A 21,890-nucleotide genomic window follows, 5' to 3' on the forward strand; every position below is an offset into this window, starting at 1 on the left:
TCTTCAAGTAGTCTTCACACACACACCCCACAATCCCTGCCCCCCCCCCCCCATCATTATAGCCTTCCGTTGAAGATTTGCAAGAAAAAGATGCTTTACTGACTTAAAACATGGATATTAACTGTGCATGGGTAAATTATGATTGTAGACCATCAGTGCTGTGTGTTACATGCTATTAGATCATGGGCTGAGGGATTTGCTAATTTCAGGCACTTAAAATGGAAAGCTAGGACAAGAATGTGATGGAACAGGAGATGTGATTTATCTTTCAAATAGATCAGTCTAAAGCATGCGTAGGTGCACTGATTCAGTTGGAGTCACTTCTGCTTAGATTTACAGTAGTAATTGAACTATTCATAATTGTAGAATTGTGAGTCAAATGTTGTCTTTTACAGTCTCAGGGAGATTTCTTATTTTTTTTAACTGAAGGAAATGAAGAGAAGTTACAAATAAAGCAAGACAAAGTAAAAAGAGAAAGTAGTAAATAAAAGATAAAATCATATTAAACACTCTATGCACTATTATCTTCTCATTGCTCTGTTGTAAGAAAGGAACTAAAGCAAAGAAAAATTAGCTGTAAAAAAGGATAAAGCAAATAAAGTCAGAATATCATAGCTTATAAAGAGATGGTGCATATAGCCAGGTAACTGTCCATATTGGAAACTGCTGCACAATATTGCTTTTCAGTACTGTATTTCCAAACCTTGTGATAAACATCTCTATACAGAACATCTTTCCACAACTATTTATTAAACAAAACCTTTAGGATCAAATTGTTAGCTTAAATTCTATTATGAATGGAGAAAGATGGGACTATTTACTCTGCAAATCATAGTTATTTCCCTAGCTGCCTTCTAGTTCCCGGAAGGAAAGTAAATTGCTTTGGATCTAGCCTGCCTCCACGTCTTGAGTGGACCAATTCAGAGTGATTTACTGATCTAACTGCTAGTTTGTTCTGTTTGGCTAAACTTAATGTTTGTTTGCCTTGGTGAAAAATTCCACATGCTTTCTCCTTCAGACTTTCAGGGACTATAACCTACTCACCAGCTATTCCAAGAACTATCTCAAAATGAGTTTTCCAGTTGTGCATCAGATAACAGTATTCATTGTTTGCCATACGCAGCCTCTGCTCTGAAAAATCCATTTTGAGTTGAGCTAATGGCCATTCAGCTGAAGAAAGAAGTATGGTGCAGAGCAATACTGGAATTGATTGGACCATGGGATATCATTACTACTTGCATAACAATAAAATGAAATGTTCAACTAGCAGCATGGATTAAACTCTGACTTATATCCCCCACAACTTGGGGGAAAAATCTGAAAGCATGCTCTCTCACTATGAGTCAATATGCTCAAGTGGTTTTTTTTTTAACTTAGAATATTCTGATTCTCTCCAAAGTGGTGCTATTTCTTTACGCAGCTGTCCCATTTTTCATCTTAAGAGTTCATTTACACAGAAATATTTTCACTTCTCTCGCCGATTTGGTTTTGCCTTAGGGAAGGCTACCTCCTTGGACGTTGTGCACATTCTGAACGTTTCATTAGGTACTTCAAATACTCAACATGCAATAAACTTTCAAGGAGCCTATTGCAGAGGAGATGATATTGATTAAACTTCTGTTTATTTCTTTTTGAATTCTGAATAATGCATTTCCTGCTTGCTTTGGTGATTCTTTTGCACTAGTAGTTTATAGATTCACTTTTGCTAACAAATCATATTTTAAGACTGACAAAGTGCTTTCTTGTAGTAGCTCTTGTGACAGCTTGGAGTCCTTTCAGTTTGTCTTGTGGTGGTGGTCAGGTTTTTTGTCATTCTGATTGGGTTTCTGTCACTTTAATGTTTGAAATAAGTTTTAACTCTGGATTATGTCCTGCCTTTCTCCTTCATCATCTCTTCTGAATTGATATAAGATCCTAGAATAATTTGTATTTTGGCTTTCACAAGCTTTCATAGGTCCCTTTTTTTATGTATACGTATGGAGTATATGTATACATAGAGTACCAGAAGACATACATTTTATGGAAAAGCACAGGTGAAATTATTGCTAAATAAGCATTTCACTTTGTAACTGACCCTAGTAGTTTTACAAATATCTTTTATAGAAATGCAAGGTTATAGCTGGAGATAACTGAAGTCAGTGGAAAAGACTTGAGACTGATATTTTTTCTACTTTTTTAAAGGAAAAAAATTAAATTTGTTGGCATTAAACTTTTTACCAAAAAATAGCCAAAAATACATTTTGATAATTAAAATGGTTTTGCTTTTCATGAATGTGCTTTTAAAAATTACAGGATTTACAAAGTATATTAAGTACAGGAGGTTTTTCAACAACTTTAACCTATTGTAAGGTTACTGAATAATTCCAAGACTGAAATAGTGGAATACAAAATAAGTGTATTGAAAGTAATTTAAAGAATCAGTTGAACAAACTCCATTGAATGAATATCCTTTAACTGGCAGTTAATCAGTTTCCAAATGACACCCACTAAAGTCACAATGAAAAGTTGTAACTTGAATAGGAAACATGACGTGTACGCAGTGGATAAAGAACTGAAACTCATGACTTAGTTTCATTGGGTCTACCTGTCCAGGAAGGCACATTGTATTGCCCACTGCCAGCTCCTGCCTATGTAAAACTTGAAATAAAAAGATAGAGAAGGAAGTGAAATAATGTGGCAAATAAGAAAATGTGGAATAAAAGAAAAAAATAATAGCATGTTCTGTTAAAAACAGGAGCCTTGCACCAGGGTTAATGTACATTTGGAGATTAATATAGTCTTTAGAAGTATTTTATAAAGGATTTTTAACTTTAAAACCTAGATTCTAAAGAAAAGAGCAAATAAAATATACCATTCTGATAGTTTGTGCATGAATTACCCATCAATATATGCCCACTAATTGGAGCAATACTTGATTCATTTTTTCAGTGCTAAATAGGGTAATGAACTAGTCTTTCCAGAAGAAATAATAATCACAAAAAGACTATTGCCATGAAAGCATCCTTTAGTAATAACTATCTTATTCAGTCAGAAATTAAATAGCCTTATTACTAAAGATTTAGACTTAAATTACTGCTACTCTTGCCTACCAACTGTCTTTCAAAATATCATTGCGTCTTAATTCCATACCACTGTAATACCACCCTATATTAATTCTAATAAAACGACATTACGTGCCTTCATACCTCCCTCTTAATTACATGTATGTGGAAAATTGCTGAAGGAGAAAACAGATATATGTGTGTCTTCAAAATAACTGATATTTCCACTGAAAAGGTGGTTGTTACCATGGAAATGAACTCTGAGTTTTCCAGCTGCTGTACTTACAAAAGTAACTGCTCACATAAACATCCCACAAGTGGAACATCAAAAAAAAAACCCGAAAGAGTGTAACCCAACCTAGCAGTGGTCATGAAGTGTCCTTTAATCATATAACCAGTTGGATGAATGGCCAAACCATATAATTACATTTTCCGGCTTTTAACATACATTGTGTTTACCTGTGTGTGAAAAAAGAAACCGTATACCTAGTTCTCAGCCATAAGTTACACTTTTTTTAGTTCTACCTGGTCTGATAACATTGTCTGTGAAAAAGATATGCAAATACTGGATTAAAAAAGATTAAGAAGTGTTGTGAAAAAAATTAAAAAGATTAATTTGTATATAGTGAGGTCCCACTGATTTTATGCTCAAAGCTATTTTTTTTTTTTTTTTAGTCTTTTGACAGGGAAAATCATGTAGCGTTGTTATCTGGAAAACCTGTGCATTTTTTTAATAATATGCATATTTTGTATGCAGAATATTGGCTTCATAGTGAGTTACTATCTGTACTTTGACTATGGGATAAGTTTACATGTTAATATAGATGTTACAATATGTTTTGAAATATGAAATAGTGACATTGAAGGAGGAAATTTAACCAAATAGGAAACCAAACTGGTTAACTATGTTTATACTAGCATTAAGCCATTTTCAAACACTGTACAGAAAACACAGATAATGAAAATTGTCATTAAATAGTAGTCATTGTAGAGTGTAATGCTGTTTCAATCTCTCTCACCATTTGACTAAGTAAAATTTTTCCACTTACAGTAAGAAAAAGAATCAGATGTCTTATTTCTGCTAACAACTTTCAGACTTCCCTTCTTCCATTTCTGCCCCACTGACTCTTGAAGAAGATCACTTATGTTGTCTTTGCCTTACAGACGACTCTGTTATCTCAAGCAATGGGACTGTCTATAAAAGGAAAGATCATTCCTCCTTAATTGGGTGGTAGAATTGGAATTTCTTCATTTTAAAATGAGAATTTCTCAGAGGAGGGAAGAAGCAAGCAAGCCAATAGCAAAGAAGAGAAAGAGAATGATGAAAGATGAAATGACGAGTAATCATTAAAAATAAAATAGTGTAGCCTTTCTCTAAGCTGATGTCATTTTGCAAGGTATATTTATCCCCTTTTTTACAAACTTGATGTGGCACACCTTATTTGACATTCTGGGCCAAGAAACCACTGAAGCCGAGTCTTTGAGTACTGAAATTGATCTTACAGGAAGGCTAACGGAAGGAAGGCTAAATGCACTTGCAGTGGGTGAGTACTTCTAGAGATTTGCTGCTTTTCAGTTCTGCCCGGTCAAATTTGGAACCATCAGTTAAACTATAAATCTTGATTAATGGAAAGTTTTGAAGATCTGGTACTTTGGCACAAACACACTTTAATAATATTTCTGCCAAAAAGTCCTTAATTCAGCTACTTTCACTTGAAGAAAACTGACTGAGATAAGGTCTTACTGCTCACAAACGATTATGCCCTGCATAGTTTTGTTGATGTTCGTTTGCAAGGAATGTTCATAAAGTTCAATCAATGAAGACTGCATTAGGTGGGACACTGAAGGGATTAGGGGAACAGAGAGGAGCACATATAGCACAGCTTCTTTGGGAGGCAAAAAAGCAGCTTAGTACTGCTGATGTATTTTTCCCACTCTCCAGAAGTTGCCTGAGACCAGCATCTGCGGACAGAAGTTCAACAAGAGGCCAACACTTTGCTGTGCCTCAGTGGAGAAACCCAGGTCCACTCAATCTGATCACGTTGCAGGTAGCTTTCTACAAGATAAGCTCAGTCTGTTATGGACTGTTTCCAGTAGCTGTGTGGTGTTCTGGGGGGCTGGGACTTGTTATTTATATGCTTAATACTGCATCCAAAACATGCAGAAGCTAAACTTAGCATTGCCCTTTTGAACTCTGGGGTTTGGGTTGTTTGGTGTTTTTCACTGGCAAGAAAGTAAAATGTATAGGGTTAAAAATACATAGTTTAGAAATAGTGTTGTGTTTGTAGAATCAGAATCTGGTTTATAAACAATTTAGTGGAGCTTCTTGAAAATGTTATATATGTCTCCAAAGGCAAAATTTAGAATACTTTATATAGCAAAAATAAATTGCACACTCGTAGTAGATGTTTTGCATTTTGTGAATGCATTGAAGAAAGAGAACCATTCAAACTTTTTGAATGTTTTATTACAATCTTAGACGCTCTGTGAAGCATGCTGCTCTTGAGGCAAAAAATGGGGTGGGGAGGAAGGACATGTTGCCTCTCTTTGCACTGTACTACTGTCCAGTGGTGCTTGCGAAAAGTGTGCCTGGATAATAAGGTCACTGAATAGTTGGAAGAGGTATGACTTTATCTAGTGTAAGGAAACTGATGGACAGGTGGGATTCTTTCTGCCATTAAGATACACTTTTAAGTCTCATACTCTTCTGGCAGCCTGAAGGACAGAGTGAAGTGCTAACAGAAGGAGAATGAATAGAAAGTGCTTTAGACTGTCATTTCACATTTAAGCAAAATCTATGTTATACTAACTGCTTCTTGTGATAAAAAGTCCATAGTTGAAAACAAAACATACATGCAGTACAATACAACATAGTACATACAAGCTTGCTATTATCTCTATCTGTTATCAAAACCTACATCTTTCAGCCAGGGAAAAACCAAACAGGAATCTGGAATGATCCCTCAGGTTCTAAAAATTCTCTTTTTACAACCACATCTCTGCTACAGAATTCTGCTAGTAAACAGGTAACAGCAGCACATGTTGATCTAGATGCTATATTTGATTTCTCTTTTTGTTAAAAAAGTCCTTCTCAAGAAATTCTGTCAGCAGGTGGGTGAGTACTCCTGTGCCTCCCATACCTTCACCTAGCTCATTGTAGAAACACTTCACTTGGAGAATTCAGGGTGCTGAAATCCAAGGAGTCATAGTTCTTTTTCTTGCTATGATCTTATGTCATGTAGGCCTTCCCCCAATCCCATGGTCCTCCAAGGCTGCTCTTTGCTCTCACTCTTCTCTCAAAGGTAGATCCTGTGCAGCTAACAGTGTTCCCATCTCTGTTTTAGAAACAACATGCATGGTTTCTACAGCATTTCAACTGCTAAAACACTATGTGTTACCTTGAAAATGAAAAGCTTGAAGGTAATGAAAATACACGATTGTTTCAGGATCTATCAGACACTTGCCAAGTAGGTTTGCACCCTGTGAATTGGTGCTTCTAAGTTTCTGAAGAACAGCTTGGTCGTATTATGATATAGATATGATTAACTGTGTATGCACAAAATTTTCAGGTAGTGAGCTTGCTCATCTGAGGCTCTCAGCATGGAAACACTAAAATATGAGAGCTTCTTTGAAAATATAAAGGAAACATGCAGCTCCCTACTGATATGTGTCAGTGTGCAAGTGGTTTACAGCAGGGATGATAGTTATGCAGATGGGGATACTGAATCTTGCAGAAAGGTGATTCTAAACGATGCAGAAAACAAGAGGTAACATCATCCCAAGGTATTAGAACTGTGTTGATGGATAGCCTCAGCATGTCATTCCCTAATGCTGTTTGTGTGTACAAAGTATCTTTGGGAGTACTGGTGAATTACTGGGAGATTCCTCTGATAGTAACACTGTTTTTATGGAATGTCTGCTGCTCCCCAATTCTGGAATATGACGATGTTATTAAAAAATTGAAAATGTTAAGTAGAAAGAATAAATATAAAGTGGGAAAGAAAGAGTTGAAAGCAAGCTGTTCCTTCAACAGCTAGGCAGAAAAAGTTACAAAAGCCTTTCATTTGGTGTGCTTGGCTGAGGGAGACTTAAAAGAATGCCTTATAGTGCCAGGCATCCATCATATATTGTGTTGCAGCTCTAGCAGAGTCAAAAATAGGTAATTATTGTAATTGTTTGCTGTAGTTGGCTCAAGCACACATAGTAAGTGATCTGCAAAAGCCCATTTTAAATTAGGGCTCTGATGCAGTGTATTATTAGACCTATGTTAGAACATTTTAACAAAAACCGAACACGCTAACATTCAAAGCTTATAAAAAAGTAGTTGTAATTAAATTTTGTATTTTGAAAAAGTTGAGTGTGAGCTTTCTGCTTAACCTTTTTACTATACCTGAACTTTAGCACTGTTTTCTAAGTGGCAGAGATAGTGAACTGATTGTTGGCTTGGCTTGAATGGCTGGCTTTGCTGCTTTGACATATACTTCCTAGGCAGCTCAGTGTAAACATTTCCACAGATGTGGAGGTTTTGTGGGTATTTTTGCAGCATTTGTTTGCTGCCTGAAAATGACATACAATCCTGTTGCACTTCTCGTTACATCTCCAGACTGGACTATTTTCTCCAGGAAGCATTTCTTTTGATCTTGCCTCCTTTGCCATGTCAGAATTATGACCTGTACATGAATTTCCCTTTTGTTTTCCTGAAAGTGGATTTATGACGAACAATGAATTTGGTTTTACCTAAATCTTTTGCAGAAAATATTACCTGTAGGAAATAGTTGTAAAAAATGTTCAGCCATTTTGGATGAAATTGCCAACATCACTAGTGGTGTCTGATTATATGACCCACATTTTCTCCATTAACAAGAGGCAGCCTTCCCCTTGCCAAATAATCTGATTTACTACGCACATGTACATACATCTATTAATTTGTAACAGGCTTACACTTTGAAAAAATGTCAGATTTTCTTGGTATCCATGGAAAAATTTCAGATGTTTTTCCAGCACCCTAAGAAGAAAATGAGCTGCTTGTGTCACAGTACTTTAATACCAGCCTGTGTTGTCTTCTAAGGAAGCTTGCACTTGCACATCTAGCATAGTGTTAGTGCAATGCGATAGCACTACTTGTCTTCTCGCTGCAGTGCCGTTGCAGGGAAATGACGTGCTGAGAAGAAATACAAATGATTCTAGAGACAGATATACACAAATAATTCTATTGACATTCAAATGCTAGTCACTATTAGACTTGTAAGGATGCATGGCTCTTACTGACTACCTTCTCAAAGACTAGTCCTAAAACACATGTGCAATCAATCACACTGGGGTGCCAAAAAAGCTTAGGATAACTGTAAAGGTATGACTTCTAGTATCTGCAAGCAAAGTTTCCAGGATCAAGAAATTTTATAGGTATAACTAGTTATAGTGTAAGGGACAAACAGAAACACTCCTGTTGCCAAGTAATAACCATTTTATCTAAATAAATAATTTAAAAATTAAATAAAATATTTTAATTTAAAAATAAAATAAGGAACAGAAAAACTATAGCTAGGACGATGTGCAAGTACAAGAATTGTAATAACTCAGCTCGCATCTCTAAAACACATCTTGACTGATGTTAAAAAAAAATAGTGATTTTCAGTTATCACTAGGGGGCACTCCTCTCCTAAATACGTTAAGAAAAAGGCACAAATAGTACATTCCTGTAAAGAGGTTTTCTCAGCGAGATGTTAAGAACATGCACATGGGTCTATTTAAAGAGTTCTCTATGTTTCTAAAAGTAAATGCTAAAAGGTACGAATGTGTTGGTAATTACCCTTTGGTCACATTCCTTGAATTTGTGAATCTGACTAAATTCAATTAAAAAAATAAAAAAGAGTTTAGAAACATTGGTTTCTATTTTTAAAAGATGATTGTGTCTTAAGGAACTGGAAGGTTTAATGTATTCTCCTTGATATGTGTCAGTTCATGAAGATTATTATTAAATATCTTATTCCTGCTTAAACTCAAAGATACTCTCATAAGACTGTCATGTTCTTAATATTCATTGTCAGTTTGTAATCATTAACTTAACATTAATACTTCCCTATTCATTATCCATATACTTTTGACGAAATTTATAATTTAACACTCTCACTTAAAGGCACAAAAGATAAAAGCTTTCCAAATGTTCAGTGTATGTAAATTGTCAACTGTTACATTCTTCAGACCTTTAACCCAAGTGTGTATTTGATTCCCTGCAAGTACATTGGCACTGTATATAGGACAAAGCAACTTCATTTCCAGCCGCATAATGCAGTTTGTAAGTGAGTAGCTCTGAATAGAATCAGAGAAATGGAGACATGAAAAAGAAGGAAAAGATCTGCCATTCAAAAAATAAAAAAGGGAGTAGTGGCACTATAAAACTTGAAACAAATTTATAAATCAAACATCATAGATTTCAGTATTTACTTTAGTTTGTTATAACCTCTTAAAAAACCTCACTCCAAAATATAATAAAGGATTAGAACAATGGGCACTTCAATCAATAAGTACACATGCTTTTCAGGTTGAGAAGAACACAGTGAACAAGTTATGGAATGGACAGTTATATTTTAAATAACAAGTTTATTATCAAGAGAAAAACATTAATTGCATGCTGTATAACTGCCTATCTTTTTATATTCTCTGCGTACATGGCCAAAGATCAGGGATAGTCAGATTCAAACATAATTTCAAGTCTTTAGTGATTAGCGCAGACTTCTGGCATACATAATGTGACCTGGTATATATCAATCAATGCAGTCTATTCATTTAATGTTCTATGTGGAAGATACAATTTGCTTCTGTCATTCTAATTCTATGCAGCATTTTCAAAACAATTTCTGAGAGGAGGCGTCAAGATGATGATTTCATATGCACAAGTTCTTAGACACTGTCTAAAAATGTCTGTGCCATGTCCATCAAAATATTACCTATCACCATAGCTTTCATTTTGGTCTAAGAACTATGTCTATTCAAAAATCGTGGAGCTAATTTTCATACTACTAATATAGTTACAGGTTGATGTCAAAGATCAGAAAGCTCCATGTCATTCACTCGCTGCTGGCTTTCAAGCTTCTCTCGATGCATGATTCCTTCCTTCTTCCAGGAGTACTTTAGATGAAAATGTAATTGTTTTTTGTGAGTCTCTCTCAAAAAGAAAGGATTGAGTCACACCAGCATTATGACTCTGATATGTGGTCAGCAATGTAAAACTTTATGGAGTGATGAAGAATGGGGATGTTCTTCATCCTTGATTAAAAGGAGGGCTTCAATCACGTGGCTAAAATTGTTCCTATTCTGTAACTCTAAATCTGAGAGAGATCCTGTTATTAGGAATAGGTGATTCTTTGATAAAATTCCAATAATCGTGAGACTGGATGCTATGCAGTATTTTGGAAAACCTGGACATTGATTTCTTAGAATTTGTCTGGATTTGTATACTTTAATGAATGCAATGTAATCCCTCCTTCAAAGGTGTTGATAGTTTGGGGTTTGGATTCTCAAAGATGCTGGCAATTATCAACTCCTATATTCTTGACTCTTCCTTTTGCTATTGAGTGTATGAATCAGAGTGGCATATGAAAATTAAATTCCTGTATAGAGTCCAGAGCTGTGCTTGTACAAACATGTAAAAACAAATCTTGGAAGAACCAGCCTTCTTTCTCTCTTATATTTCAGCGATAACTTATTTTTGGTATTTGGAGAGACTACACCGAGTATAAGAGGTTTCTCTGAAACACAGGCCTCCTTGAGATGTATGCTGGAGTTTGGAAGAAGCACTCTAGTTTATTGATTTTAATCTATGATATAGGGAAGTTATGTGGCTTGCACAATCTTTGAAGATAAAAGGGAGTCTGAGATCCTTGGTGTTTATCCTGATGACCTGAAGTAGAGGGGGAAAAACGAAACAACCACAAAACACAGAGTAAGAGATCAGAATTACTTGCTGTTGTACTCTTATGGATTGGTATAGTTAAGCTGGGTGTGATGTATGTTAATATAATAAAAGGATAAATCATAATAATTGATTATGGTGGCATAGATATAGAAAAATCATGATTTTTAAAATGTTAAAAAAATTTGAAGTACTATGTTGTACATTAACATACTATTATTTTACTCTAATAAAATGGAAAACTATGGGGCATCTAGTGTTTTAGGCTAATAAAATATCCAGACAAGGACTTTTTGAAGAGCTATTAATTGAAGGTCAACTTATGGTCTGGCATACAGCCTAGCCACATGTGAAGAGAGAGAAAGCGAAGAAGGAAGTTTCATCGACTGGGTCAATAAATTTCTGTATTTCTGCTGAGCTCTATAGGAGTCTCTGGAGGAACTGAGGTCTATGGGTGGGGTTTCATCTGCTGAATCTAGACTGTAGCTCAGTGGGTTGCCATCAACCTGATGTTAGCATCTTCCCTGCTATTTGTAGAGGCACCATAGAATACCAAAATATGCTGTACAAAAACATGTGATCCCCATTCCAGACCAGAAAACTTCAGTAGAAATGTTAAACCTGTGACCTGACTAGTCCAGGCAAATGTAGCTGGATTAAAGTCTGGATAAATTACAGAATTTTATAGGTCTATGCTAATCAGCATGTGTGGAGGAGCAAACAACAGGTTGAGCAACGTCGTCTTCTCCCCTGCCTATGCACAGCTATTTGGTATGGGTCTATGCTAGGAAGAAATTTTTTGCTAAGAGTGTGAAAAAACTTGCCATCTCAGAGGATTTTAGATGTGAGAATGGATTTATGGTAATTCACCTAGTGGTATCTTGTGCCCTTTGAGCCAGATCATCCTAAAGGAAAATCATCATTATGTAAAGGGCATGCAAGTTTCCCATAGATTTATAAACTGCTTTCCAGACTCCTTGCTATGTGTAAAAAATAATTTAATCCCTTTCACATTTTCTTCCATGTCAAATCCAGATGAAAAGTCAATGTTCTAAAACTTTCTGTAGAATTCAAACTTCTAAAATGGCTTTTTTTTATTTCAGTGTTTTGATTGCCCTGAATTGAAACATAAATTTTAATTAAATCTGAATATTCAGAATTTGAGTCTGTCAAATTGCATCTACTGGTATCTCTAAATTACTTCTTTATTGTCTAAATGCTTTGTGTTCTTGTTCTCTCCTGTGGTCTACCTAGGAAGCCAGATGGTTAGAAATTTTTATGTCTCCGACCAGCCTCTGTGGCAAAACTACATCTTCTATAATTCATCATGGGCTCCTTTGAGGTTTAGACACACATCTGGCCCACAGAGACTGGGACTCGGAGGAACTTAGTCTTTGAAATATAGCAACTACAAATTGCAGCCAGTTAATTCTGACCAACCTGGAAACTTACTGTTTTAATTTTTGATGAAATGAAATCTTTCAATTTGGTTGAATACAATGATCAATTTTGCTATATTGCCCACTATGTAAGCAGAATTGGCATCCCACAGGAAAAAAAAATGTAGAAACACATTTTAACTTTTTAACTGTTTAACTGGATTATCTGTTAACTAGAGTACCATGGAACTGGAGTTCCTTTCCTCAGTTCCTTAAGTGTATTTTCTGTGGGTTTGTTGGGTATTTTTCTCCTTTGGAACCTTGTTTCTGATTTTTGATGTATCAAAGGTTCTGAAAAAATTAAATTAGTAACAAGAATGATCATATAGCAAAATACTTAGTTCCTAGATGTTCTGATTAAGCTAAGCTGCCAATTGTGAAACACTGCTGCCAATTCAAAATGACCAGCTCAATACAGAGAGATTTGGCTGCACATTGCAGTAATTTATGTATTTGTACTAATCTACTCCCAATAGCTTCACCAACCTCAGTAATCTGGAAGACCAACTGTACTCTACAGCAGTGTTGTGTTGTTCTTGTTCCACATAAATTTTCCACTTCTGAAACAGGCCACATAAAAACATAGTTTCAAAGACCTATACTGCATATCAAGGTTATCTTGTAAAGCAATTGTACATAATTGTGTAGCCTCCTCTAAATGATTTGGTAACAAGGTAAGACATACAGCATGTGTAATAGTCCTCCAGGCCCAAAACAAGTTAATGTAATGGGCACAAATGTGTACTCTTGTCAAATTAAGTATTTGATTAGAAATGGACTTGGCTCCAACAGAAGATGTGGTTTTGAGGAAGAAAAATATGCCAATAAAGTAAAACCATGTAATTCTGAAATGTCTTACGTAGGTGTAGAAACAGAGCCAAAGAATAGATGTGGTTTGTGATCTGACTGTAAGATTCCTCTTCTCCTGTTGTAACAGATTCCTTTTAAGGCTTACACTTTGCTCAAAATCTAACACAATAACTAAACAAAGTCATAATTTGCTTTTTAATTATGGTTGTATCAATAAATCTTCATACTAATATTCCCCAAATCCCAGTGACTTTCATAGCAAAATTGTCTTGAATATGTGTGGCTTTCCTGATTTACATCAAGGCAAAGAGTCATTTTAGGTGGATGATGCGTGGTGGTTCAACCAACCTAAAAACTGCTTCACTGTGGCTAGCTAATTCCATAGGTTAATTCATCAGCCTACAGTTAGTCAATAAAGTTTTGCAGGTCAACTGTCATCACTATAAGATAGAGGATACTTGTGGGAGAAGGCCTTGGTCCAGTTGCTGACAGAAGAAAGGGGCAAGATAGTTCTTATGTCTGATCAGCTTAGCTTTTGCTTTCGTGAAGACTTTGGTTCTCTTAAATATTAATGCTATCTGAATTTGGAAAATTTCCATCTTTCAGAAACATGAGATTAGGCCAAATTAGTAACTATTAGTACTTTGTAGCTACCCATCGTTGCTCTCAAAAAACATATGCCTAATTTCTTTTATTTCTCACATAAAACATCTTGATAAAGAATAACTTTTTTTCATAAATGACACTTTATTATGAACATTTTTAGACAGAATTCTTTAGATTTTGTGAAATCCTCTGCAAGTCTCTATAACATGAATGAATACATTAGAAGTTTGTCATAATGTGTGTTATATTCTGAAAATATAGCTTGATAGATAGCAGTGTCCAGCATATAATAACCAAATGTATTGTATCCAGTGCTTTTGATATTATGCATAAAACATTTTACAGGAAAGCATTCATTTCTCAGTAAATGAGATTTAAAAAAAAAAAAAGCCTAAAATATGAACTTATACAAAGTAGAATATTTCTGTATTTGATAAATTTGATTAAAAATTAATTTAATTATTTGAGTAAACGTTGCCATTTTGATTAGTATTTTGGTAAAACAGAAAAAACTAAACTCAGTTTTGCACAAAAAAAAAAGTAGAGTCATGTAGAATGTTGAAAAAATGAAAAATATCTTAATGTTAGAATTTTATTTGTGATTAAGTAATTTTCTTGCTTGCCACATTATGCATAGGCTAGAGCTATTGTTAAGAGCGCCATTCAAGAATTTCAAGAACCCTGTCTCTTCAAAATAAGATGTAAAAGCAGACAATGGGTTATGGTCAGGGAGAGTAAATATTAGAAAGGAGATTAATTAGCATGCCAAAAGAACTTTACTAAGATGAGGAGGCTACAATGGGGCTGAAAATCTCCAGCTGTGCAGAACTATCAGGAAGGAGGAATAAGTGGTAAATGAAGAATCAAAAAGGACCCCTACCTGTTTAATCAACCGCAATGATTAGGATAATTCATGGATTTTTCAAACTGTATGATGAAGAGACATTTCTTAAGAAATGCTGGTGATCTCCATAGTAAGGAAAAAAAGAAGAGTTTGTTTCAGAGAGAAAAAAAAAAACAAAACAAAAGTTTTCTGCAGAGAAGTAGCATGATTTTTTTTTTATTTTATTTTCATTCTTATTCAAAGAATGAAGATCTAACCTGTATAGTAAATATCTGGGTTGGGATTTGTAAAAAAAGTTTCATTATATCATCCTCTAGCTTTGTCTGCACTAGAAACACTTGCTCGGATAAGTTATACAAGTGGATTTGCAAAATGATTCTTATAACTTATTTCAGACCTGAAAATCCATAATGAAATAAGGTCACCCAGCAGCAATATACTTTTCACACCATAGTATCATCCACAGTACCTTTTACTGAGCATAACTCAGACCATACTTCTGTATTTCTGACCATTAAATTTGGGCTAACAGGAAACTTTCAGTGGGTAAAAGTAGAAGTAGTAGATAATTCTCTTTGCTTGTCCTTATTTCTCATTTTTGTCTGTGGATGAAAAATGTGTGGAAGACCTTCTCCAGTCACATACTCTGGAAAACAGAAACTGTAGGAGGTATGAACTAGAGATGATTCTAGTATAGTTATAGAAAATTGTGAACAGTTTTTCTCCTCTTGGGTCCTGAAAGAACAAAATCACACGACTGAACAAAAACATCATATAGCTTGTAATATGTACGCACCTAGTGACAAAGTTCACTAAAGCAAATAATATGAATTTCCAAAGTATGTCTCAAATGCTAAGTAACAGAACAGAATCAGAGAGATACAATGGCCGTTGAATCAACTCTGCTAATAAGGTAACCTGAACTCACAAATGTTCTTATCTTATTAATAAGAAAGAAATTTAGAGAGGTCAAAGCTCACAAAGGGTACCTTTGTCCTACCCAACATCTGAATTGCTTCTATTGAGATTTTATGGTTGTGAGACCGTTAATACAGGTCACCATCCAACACACAAAGCTCTACTGGGTACCCAACATTTTTTGGTGCTTAAATGGAGTCAAGTCTGAAAATCCAACCTCAGATATGGAAGCTGAGTACTTCTGTGTAAGACACATATAAAATACCTAGAGATGCCTAAAGTAGGAAGATGTTCTTTCAAGGAGATTGTGAATAACTCATGAAGATTTTAACAGGCTGTCGTGGTTTTGCCCCAGCTGGAAACTAAGCACCATGCAGCTGCTCTCTCACCCCTGCCCCAAAAAGGGGATGGGGAGGAGAATGGAAAAAAACCAAACTTGTGGGTTGAGATAAAGACAGTTTAATAGGATAACAAAGGAAGAGAATAATAATAGTAATAACAATAATGATAATATATAAAACAAGTGATGCACAAATGCAATTGCTGACCACATGCAGAAGGGAAAAAAAACCCACCCAAATGATTCCCAGTCTGTTTCCATTCCCTGTCTGATCCCACCTCCCAGCTAGCTTCCCCAGTTATATTTGGAGCATGAGGTTATATGGTAGGGAATATCCCTTTGGCCAGGCTGGGCCAGCTGTCCTGGCTGTGCTCTCCCAGCTTCTTGTGCACCTGGCAGTGCGTGGGAAGCTGAAAAGTCCTTCACTTAGTGTAGGGACTACAACTACCTAGCAACAACTGAAAACATCAGTTTCAAACAAGATTACTGTCATACTAAATCCAAAACATAGCACTACGCCAGCTACTAGATAGAAAGAAAATTAACTCTATCTCAGCTGAAAGCAGGACACAGGCATTGCTTTAACATGATTTCAGTTAAAGGGTCCATCCATCTTACGAAGTTATGACTGTTTTGTTCACAGAATATGTACTGCATAAAATCTTTGTTTTGAAAGGGTGTGTCTGGAACTAGGGCACAGGGAGATATTTCACTTTTTCTGGAAGCTGAGATGTGTGCCAGATGAAACTCATGGGTAGGAAAAGATCCTGATTGTTTTATGGAATTACTGAGAACAGTCAGATGAGAAGATTTTCAGTTTATAATGAATAAACTACATCTAAAAGGTATGACATGCAGACACAGAAGATTGTACTTGGCATCAAGACACTGCATATTATTGTGTTCTAAATTTTAACATACAGTTCAAATTGTTCACTGAATTTGAAGGGAGTTTTGAATTTCTGAACATCAGGAAATAAAAAAATTTCATTGCATACTTTCCTAGAAATATAACCTTAACTTTGACAATGACAGCAACTAAAAATATTCAGTAGTCAAAGTGAAAAATGACGATTTCATATCTAGACATGGTATGTTTCTTCAATAGGTTAGGTCAAAGATGAGCTGCTGAGGTTGGTGTGGAAGTTAAAGTTTTGAAGTTTGTATTATATGAAAAGCCAGATACTTCTGTGTTTAAAAGATTTGGATGAAGAACTCAAAGCACATGAAATTCTCTTATTTTTGAAAGCTTGAATTCCAGGATTTATATGAACTTCTATTGCATCTGCTACGGTTTTTGGGGCTATATAGAATGGCAGATGAGATGTCAGACAGAGATGTCACACTAGTAAGATTATGTTATCTTGTTTGTTATCTAGGCTTGTGAGGACTTTATTCAGACCTGTCTTGAGATGGTCTTCTGCCCTTGATCTTGGACAAGCCCATTCATCAATGCCTTATTCTGAAAGGTATATAAGCTGTCAAGAAGCACAGATGGATGTGTGGTTAATGCTGATCACCTTGCTCTCTGGATCTTTTTTTGTGGTTTCTGGCTTTTTGACAGTAGTTGTGTCAGCAGAGATCCACAGATGTTTTGCAATCTAATCATATTCACGAAGAATGAGAACTATGAGCGTCTTGGAGCATTTACCCCACAAGAAAAAAATATTAAGGATCAAATTGCAATAATAGCAGAAGAATAGGGAAAGTCATAGAAGACCAAATATATTAAATCTTGAAATCTGCAGCAGCCTAAAGTAGAAGATGAAAGTCAAGGATGATTATGAGAGATGAATATTTCAAAGCAGTTCAAGACACAAGTACCAAAAGCCAAGGGGAAGGTGAGATGCAGCTATCAAAAGACATCAAGGTTAACGAGAAATCATTATGAACATTGTATGTTTTAGTATAAAGAGGGTAAAAGAGAGGAAGGTGCCCCATTGTGGAGGAAGAATGTAGTAAGCAGAAAAATGGAAGAAACAATAATTTAAAATCTATGTACCAAACGTCAACGGGATGTAGGTGGTTAGCTCACCTATCACAGCAATGACAAGAAAAAAGAAAGGGCATAGATAAGACTTTGTCTCTAACAACTCCATTTTGTAATTTTTGTAAAAATGTGATTGTTTTCATCGTCTTATGAACTCGGCCCCTGAATATTTACAAAACTGTTTGAAAGGATGTCAGAATTGTTAGCGGTTGCTTTTGAGAAACTGTAGAGAACAAGTGGAGTACCAGATGACTGTAAAAAAGCAAATTAAAAGGGTTTTAAAAGAAGGGATCTTGAAAAAGGGTCGAAAAAGGGTCAGAAAATGAAACTCCTGTTGTCCTGCTCTCCGTTTCTAGAAAACACAGGGAGAGGTAATACAGTGCACTATTTCTAAGTGTCTGGAAGATACCAGAAAGATGCATAACATTCAGAATGTAATTGACACAACAAATCATATCAAGCCAAAATAATTTCTGTTTATCAAGTAATCCTTCTGCTCTGTTCAAGAGGGGGAAAGCATAAACAAGGTATTCTAGTGTTCTAGGCACTGACGATATAAAAAAACAGGTAGCTTGATTTGAAAGATTCAACAGGATAATAGAGAAAGTGATCACAGGTCTCAAAACCATAGTGTAAGATTAAAAGAATAGGGTAAAAATATGGTAATAAACATATCATAGGGAGGAAATATGGAATAAGGTTGCAATAGTTTACAATATAGAAGAGACTGCTGAATAGAGGAAGACAGTAATTTGTTCTTCATGTATTTGGTGAATAGGATTCACCGTAAGAAGTTTTAAGCTTAAATTGCAACAAGAACTTGTTTCAGGTATTGGAAACCTATTCTGAAGTTAGACTACTAAAAGTCACTGACATAGATTAGTGTGGAGTTTCCATTGCTGACAGACACTCCACCGATGGTGACTCTGTGGTCTAAAAATAGATTTAGATTGACATCTGCCAGGAGTGACAAGGTATATCTGGTTTTGCTTGTGGGCAATGGGATAGCTAGATGTTCCCTTGGGATTCCCTTCAGCATAACTTTAAAAAATTATTTTAACTGCAAGGGTTGTGGTGTTATATTTGAATAAACTTAACTCCATGCTTTAGTCCCTCAAAAGTACACATTCTTTATTTGCAGGAAGTGGGTAAAGCACCTTTGAGACGCAGTGCTCAGGGTATAAATGTCTTTGTATTTCCTAGTAATTTATCAGCATGTTCCTTCTGTTTCATCATTAACCTATATATACAAACTTTACTTCCAATATATCTCTTGGCGCATCTATTACACAATTCCAACACCCTTTCATATAACATACAAATATGTATACAAAAACCATATTTACTTGTATACTCCCTCTTTTTTCATCTCTCCATCCTTTTCCTTATGCAACATCCATATTGTTTATGATAATCTTGTAACCTTCTACAAGTATATTACCAGCTACATCATCATCTTTGCTATATCCCCCTAGGCTCCATCAGCTAATCAGTGGTAAAGCAACCTGACTAGTTATGATTTTAAACTAGTAAGTCTTAATATTTGAAAAATCTGTATTACTGAAAACTTGGAAAATATATAATATTTTGAAATTGAGAAGAAAGACAATTTTTATTAATAACAGTAATGTTTCTTAACTGGACAATGATGAAAAGAGCTATTAGAGTTTCTAAACTCTGAGTTTAAAATTATGTACCTGTTGACATTAGTAGTATTCTTTTATCACTACTGCAGTACTGGATTCCCTGTCACATCTTAAAGATGCTATTGTTAGGCACATCAGTACGTAACAATACAGATATATTTTCTGTGAGAAATGTATGTACATTTAAAATAAAGGAAAGAATAATTCTCAGGACACATAAATTTAATCTTTGAAGAGAAGTGGAATTATTGAGAAGAAAAAAACTTCTTGTATCTTCAAAATGCCATTTCAATCAAGTATCATTTTTTGTGTGCTTGAATAAATGGAATTACCAACTTGTGTAAAGTCCTTGATCAGAATGAGGCTCTTAAACCAATTATGTGGAGATCAGAGTGCTTAAAATTATAAGGAATACATTTAGAATTATTAAAGGCTTCAAATAGCTTGGTTCAGGAAAAATTACATATAATTGATCATTTAGTATGTGTTGTCAGTAGAAACTGCAGTCATAGATGTGGAAGATCACTTTTTAGACACATCGCAATGGAACTTTTGTAAAACCAAAACCATACCAGAGCTCCCTTTTCTCAGGTTTTTTACTGAACGCAAATCTCAGCTACTTTTATTCTTCTTCTCTAAGTATGGAAAGATGCACCATAAGCTAAGAGTATTGAATAATATTATCTGGATGAAAATGTGAAACACAGATGAAGCAAAACTAAAATAGATTACCTTGATTGCTAGGTAAATGAAACCACAAATTCGAGGAATGGGATGCTTTTGAAAAAATTTAAATAAGTGATTCTTAAAAACAACAACCAAGAAATCATTAGCTTTATAGAAAAATTTCTTTGCCAAAGGCCAAAGCGATTTGTCGCAAATTAACATTAAGACTGACGAATACAAACTGGATTGTCAGAGAGTGATTGTATAAGGGACTGACTCTATAACCCACCCTGAGAATAACATGACTGTTTTATTGATTCTTACTTAGCCTCTGTGCAGTCCCTCTATCCCTTTGCTTTGAATTTTATGATTCATTTATTACAGAACATAATATCATTCTGGATAGGTAGCATTTTCAGAGTCAGGCACATAAATCCTAATCTGGCGATCATCCTCTATATCTGTCAGACTGGTGACAAGATTCTCATTGATTTTAGTGATACAGGTTTAGGAACAAAATGGCACGTATTATGTAGTGTAAAATGCAGGTTAGCAGATTTAATTCATACTTTACTATCTGTCTGTAGTTACAGTTTATAACCAAACTCAAAACTTGCTAAGATCAGTCACAATCTCATATTCACTTCTGTTTTTGCATGAAGTGGAATTTTTCTGCTTATCAGATTTGATGGACTTGGCCCTAGTTTCAAGTCTGAAAGTAACTCTCAAATTTTTACCATGGAAAATACTTTCAGATACTACCCTAGGAATGTTGTGTTCTCTTAACGTACTTAGCAACCTTGCAGTGGGTTAGCCTCGGCTAACAGCCAAACTTCCACCCAGCTGCTCACAGCCCCTCACCAGCAGGACAGTGAGAGAAAATAGGAAGAACAGGAATGAGAAAGCTCATGGGTTGAGATAAAAGCAGGGATGTTGCTTACCAATTACTGTTGCAGATAAAACAGACTTCACTTGGAGAAGATTAATTTATTGCCAACTAAAATAAAAACACAATTGCTAATTTGGGTAGTGGGAAACAAGAAGACACATGTTAAAACACCACTTTTTCTCCCCCCCCCCCCGCCCTTTTCCCAGGCTCAATTTCATTCCAGACTCCTCTTCCTGACCAGCACATGGACAATTGAGGGCGAGTACAGTCAGCATGTCACGGTTTCTCTTCACCACTCCTTTGTCACACTTTTCCTCTGCTCTGGCATGGCGTCTGCAGGGGCTACAGTCCTTCAGAAAATGTGATCCAGCATGGGCTTGCCACAGTTCCTTTGGGTATATCCAGTTGCTCTGGTGTGGGTCTTCCAGGAGCTGCAGTGCTTTGTCATGGAGCATCTCCTCCACCTCCTCCCCCTCTCTCTGACCTTGGTGTTCCCTCATTTCTTACTCTTTTTGTTCCCATCTCCTCTCTCTCCACGCAGCATTTTCTGCCCTTTCTTAGCTATGCTTTCACAGAGGCACCACCAGCTTTGCTGACGGGCCCATTTGTGGCCCACAGTACCTCCACTGTGGAGCTGGTAGGAACCAGCTGTCCCCAACACGGGGCAGCCCTGTACCTCTTCCCACAGAGGCCACCCCTGCAGTCCCCGTCCCCCTTCTGCTACCAAAACCTTGCGACACGCAGCCAATACAAACCTAAAAAGTGGAGGGTTATTTAAGTCTAGGGAAT

The sequence above is a fragment of the Grus americana genome, chromosome 4 (assembly GCF_028858705.1).
Source record: "Grus americana isolate bGruAme1 chromosome 4, bGruAme1.mat, whole genome shotgun sequence".
In the NCBI taxonomy this organism is placed as follows: domain Eukaryota; kingdom Metazoa; phylum Chordata; class Aves; order Gruiformes; family Gruidae; genus Grus; species Grus americana.